This window comes from Pantherophis guttatus, chromosome 7 (genome assembly GCF_059756535.1).
Source record: "Pantherophis guttatus breed Tessera chromosome 7, ASM5975653v1, whole genome shotgun sequence".
NCBI lineage: Eukaryota > Metazoa > Chordata > Lepidosauria > Squamata > Colubridae > Pantherophis > Pantherophis guttatus.
Genome location: NC_142069.1, coordinates 52,978,229 through 52,984,228, shown reverse-complemented (window position 1 = coordinate 52,984,228; position 6,000 = coordinate 52,978,229).

Below are 6,000 nucleotides of genomic sequence, written 5' to 3'. Positions count from 1 at the left end.
ATAAACCTGGCATTTGCACTGTTAACTACCGTTGCTGTTTCTTTTACTCAAAATCTGTAGGATCTGTGGTTTGAATTATAACCAACAAATATTAATTGTTGTGCCCTACTCTGGCCCTTACGCCTTAACTGCGATGGAATATGTACCCATGCAGGTGACCCAAATGTGTGTATGTAGCTCAAATCCAGCTTCCTTCCATGCCATACGGTATATGGAATTTTGTTAGTGGTTGTATTTATGGCGTTGTTTAAGAGTGTATTTGCACACATAATTGCTTCTCCCCATAAATTAGCCGGTAAACCTGCATCAGCTAACATTGATCTCATCATTGCTTGTAGGGTTTGTCCTCTCCTTTCAACATATGAGTTATGCTGTGGGCGATATGGAGCTGAACATTTGTGCTTTATACCAGCATTATCTAACATTGCTTTAAACCTTCTGTTTACAAACTCAGTACCATTGTCAGTTACAATGGTAACTATTTTTTGATTTGTTTTTCTCTCCACAAACTTAATCCATTGAACAAAATACCGAAAAGTATCTACCTTAGTCTTCAATAGGTAGCAAAAACCATACCTGGAATAATGGTCAACTATACTGAGAACATAGCAAGCACCCCCTAAACTAGCCTTCATTAGCCCTATTAAATCAGCAAATACCACTTCCAGTGGTCTCTTCATTTTAAACCCATCAAACCTATTAGCAGGGATTGTTCTACTTTTCTGCTGATTACAAATATTACAATTTAAATACTGGTTACATGGTTTCAGCTTCAACCCATCAACTAATTTTACAGTTTTCTGTAACATCTTAAAACTGATATGCCCCATACGTCTGTGAAGCAAGTGAACACATTCATCATGTGGTTTGACATTTGAGTATACAATATTTGTAACATGGTTACTAGATAATACATATAAACCATCTTTCAGTTTTCCAATAATCTTGGTTTCACCTTTTTCAATTAAACAATCATTGGTTCTAAACGTTACTGTATATCCTAGCTTAACCAATACTCTAACCGAAATCAAATTAAAGTTTAGATTTGGAACATATAACATATGCATTTTTTCTTTTACATATGGACATATTGCCGTTCCCTCACCACATGCTTTTAGCTTCCACCCATTTGCTAAAGAAACCTTATTATTACTAGGCAACATTTTCACAAAATAGTTTTGTGTTCTGACAATGCATAGCAACGCCCCGCTATCAATAACCCACAAATCGTGGTTAACCGTTTCTTATCAGACATAGCTACATTACATTTTTTTTAATCTTTAACCATGGTTGTTTATTTCAGCCTTCTGCAAAACCTGGCTATATGACCCTTCTTGCCACAATTAAAACAATGTTTTACAGCATATACATGGGTATTTGCCTTTACATTTACATTAATCGACTCGGGTTAGAGGAATGGAGGACTCTTCTCGTAAAATATCTCTGGACTCTCTTGATTATATTTATGTCTGATATACAGTGTGGGTTCCAGACAGATGAGCAGTATGCAAGAATTGGTCTAGCAAACATATGTTTTTTTATTATTGAAAAGTTTTACAAAAAAAAAAAAAAAAGAATTCCCCCCCCCCAATATTCCCCCCACCCTTTCCCTCCCCTCCCCTCCGAGACTTCCCAGAGCAAAATACAGGGTACTTCAATTAACAATCATAAGCTAAATTAACCTATCTATCCTCAGACTACTAAATCCCCCCCTGAAACCTTAACTCCACTATAGATAACATAATACTTCTAATACTTAACGTTCATTCATAAGCTATTTGATATTTTCTTGTCTGATACTTATTTTGAATATAATCAATCCATCTTCTCCATTCCAATACGTATCTTTCTTGTGTATAGTCCTTCAAATACGCTGAGATTTTCGCCATTTCTGCTAAATTCGTTACTTTCAGTATCCACTCTTCAATAGTAGGCAAAAAGTCGTTCTTCCAGTATTGCGCTACCAACAGCCTTGCTGCTGATATTAAGTTCAAAATCAATTTAGTCTCTAATACTGTACAATCCATTGTTATACCCAGTAAAAACAATTGAGGAGTAAATTTCAACCTTTTTTTCAAAATGTTCTGCTTCACCCAATTTTGCGTAAATTTAATATTTCTGACCCAGATCTTTTCCCATGTTTCCATCATCACTGGTTCCTGAAAGTTTTGTGCCCATTTTATCATACAATCCTTAACCAATTCCATTTCTCAATTTTAAAGACTTCCATTAGGCCTCCATTAACTATTATTTGTGCTGTTTGTTCCTGATATATTGCTCTAATTGAATGTATAAAATACTCCTCAAAATGCATTTTTTCTATTATCTTAAACAAAAATTGCCAATTCAATCGATCAAATGCTTTCTCTGCATCCAAAAATATGAACGCTGCAGGGACCTGGTTATTTTTTTCCAAATATTCCAATAAGTTAATAATTTGTCTAACATTATATTTCATTTTCCTCCCTTTTATAAAACCCGATTGATCATTATGAATTGTTTGTTGCATAACTGGCATTAATCTGTTCACTAATATCTTAGCACCGCAGGCTTCGTGGACGGTCTCCTTAGACCGCCAGCCCTGTGTCTTCGTAAAAGCCGCTTTGAAAGCGCAAATTGGCTGTCTGGCGGCTGAAAAACCTCCCCTTCGGGAAAAGAAGGAGAGGAGAGCCGGTGGGACTCCCCAAAAGCTGGTAGAGCTCCCCAAAAGTCCTCTGGAATAATTCCAGAGGCTTGGAGGGTGAGAGCTCCCCAGTCAGCCCACCAAGAAGCTCCGAAGCCAGGACGACTCTGTGTAAACACAGCTAGAAGCCGCGATCCGATCCTGCTATCAAAAAGTGAGTCTGATTGATTACAAGCACAGGCAGAGCAGAAACAGGAGAAAGTAACAGCGCTTAACTCCAGAGTTACTTTGTTTCAAACTGAATTTCTTTGAGCTGGAGGCTGAAGATGGTGTCTTTGTTATGGTTTTGAAAGTGAAAGTCAGAAACAAAAGTGCTTATTGAGAACTTTGCGCTGGGGGAGTGGATTAAAGCTGCTGGGAAGTGAGAGCTTGTGGAGAAAAGACTATTTTGCCTGATAAATCAGAAACTATAAATTACAAGCACTTTAAAGCTGTTCAAGGGACTTTGTGGCTTTGGGGGAAAAAAAGATCTTTTTAAAAAGGAAAAAAAAAGATGGCTTCTAAATAAGTTAAGCCAGGAGTTGTTAAAGGAGGGGGAGGTTCCCCAGTTGTGTCAGTGGTGACACAGAAAGCACAACTTCCAGCTGATTCACAGAGTCAGGAGGCTGCTCTCAATGATTTCAAAGAGTTTATGAAAGAAGCCATGAATAATCAAGCAACAGCAATGAAAGAAGCTATGAATAATCAAGCCACAGCAATGAATAATTTAACAGTACTTGTGGAAGGGAAATTAAAGAAAGTTGAGGAGGATATAAAATCAATTAAGGAAGTGGTTGCAGAAAAATATGATGAAATAAAGAGATGATATTGTTTTTGTAGTATCAGGATTGTCAAAACTTGTTATTCAGTTGGATGAGAAAGTGGAAGAAATTAATGAAGCCAATTTAAATTTGGAAAGCAAAATTGGAGATGTCATGACCAAAACAGAGAAAGTTGATGATGAATTGGTAATGTTACAATACAGGTCCATGGAATTTGCTTTGAGATTGAGAGGCCTGAAAGAAAACAGTAAAGAAAATTTAAAGGATATCTGTGCTGATGCTATTGCAGAGATAATTAAAGAAAGACCAGAAGAGGTGGCAAGCCGAATTGATAAAATCTACAGGGTTAACTCCTGGTTGGCAAGACAAAGACAGTTGCCAAGAGATGTGGTGATTTATTTTACAACCAGGAGGATCAGAAATGATATTTTACAAGCTTCCTACAAGAATAAGGTTCAGGTGGCTGGGCAAGAAGTGGTGGTTTTGACAGAGATCCCTCCAAAGATGTTGAGAAGTAGAAAGGACTTTGGCTTTTTGGTAAATGAGCTGAGAAATCAACAGGTGGCATACAGATGGGACGTTCCAACTGGTCTAATAGTGACTTATAATGGAGAAAGATACTGGTTAAACACAGTCTGGAAGGCAAAAGATTTCTATGTTAATGTTTTAAAGGCTGGATACCAACCCTCACCAGGGGGGAGCAGAAAGAAAATGGAGATGATACAACAAGAAAAAGATGGAAAGCAGATACAAACTTATGCCAAAGTTGCAGCTGGAGGAATCATCATGGAAGAAGATCTGGATCTTGGGGGTTTACCCCCAACTCTGGAACCACTCAAGAAGGGAGAACCGAAAGCACAACGGCTGACCCGATCAACTTATAAACTTCAACAACAGTCAAAAATGCAATAATCTCAAGATCTATCTCAAGAAGTTCAGAAAACAGAAGCAGTGGAGGGGGGGGGGTTGGCTAGGCCGAAGAGCAAGGTGGAGGAGGATCTTCAGCTGATGCTTATGCGGCTTCGAAAAGCTAAAGATGGCAACTAAATTTCTATCTTGGAATGTTAATGGCTTAAATTCACCACAAAAAAAGAAAAAAAGTATTTCATTACTTGAAACAATTTAACAATGATGTTATTTGTCTGCAAGAAACACATATTAGGTTATTAGACCAAAAATATTTGATAAATTCAAGATTAGGTATACACTTTGTGGCATCAGCGCCAGAGAAGAAAAATGGGTTAGTTGTATAAGTAAAGAAGGGATTATCAGTTAATTTAATTGAGGCAGATGATCAAGGAAGATATATCGCAATTGAATTATTAACACAGACTGGAAAAATGCTTTTAATTGGAATATATGCCCCTAATCAGCAACAAGACAAATTTTATAAATTTTTACACACTAAAATAACACAATGGGATTATAAATCTTTTATATTAATGGGTGACTGGAATGGAGTAATAGACACACAGAGAGATAAAAAAAGTTTATCCAAGATTCCAACACGTGCAAAATTACCTAAATCTTTTTTTGATATGATGGAAGATATGGAACTGAGAGATATTTGGAGAGAACGCAATATGGAGGAAAGAGACTTCACCTTCTTTTCTGATAGACATCAATCCTTCTCCAGGATTGATTTTATACTAACCACAAATGATTTTATTTCTAGGGTAAAGAAGACGAAGATATGTCCAAGAATTTTAACTGATCATAGTCCGGTTTGGGTGGAATTTGAACAGGAGAGGGGAGAAAGGAGGTCTTGGAGGTTAAATGAAAATTTATTTAGATACGAAGAAAATGTGAAAGAGCTTAAAAAACAAATGAAAGAATTTTTTGCTATTAATATGAACAAGAGTACCTCTATGGAAATGGTTTGGGATGCTAGTCAGGCTTATATGAGGGGTACGTTAATACATATGAATAATAAACATAGACTAAAACAACAAAAGAAGCGGAAAGAGATAGAGGAAGAAATAAAAAAGAAAGAACAATTACTTATACTTAATCCAGGAGATAAGAAGGTAAAAGAAACAATAAATATATTGTTTATATGTTAATATAAACAATAAATATATTAAATATAAATATATTTAATATGTTAATGGCTGATCAGGTGGCAACTAGCTTACAATATGCTAAACATAATGCATTTTGTAATGCCAATAAACCAGGTAGGTGGTTGGCCTACATGCTGAGGAAAAAACAGAAATCACGAGTCATTGGTAAGATAGAATATAGAGGTAAGGAAGTTTACCAACAGAATATGATTAAAAAGGCTTTTTTAGAATTTTATACAAAATTATATGCTAGTGACTCAATACAAGGTATAGATATAGATAGATACTTAAAGGAAGGGAATACTCCGGAATTAACGTTGGAACAGAGGGAAGGATTGAATCAACCAATAACTTCTGAGGAGATCATTGCTGCAATTAAGCAATTAAAAGTAGGGAAAACTCTGGGAAAAGATGGATTAACAGCTGTTTATTATAAGAATTTACAGCTTGAAATGGTAGAACCGCTTAGAGCTTTATTTTATAAAATTCAATT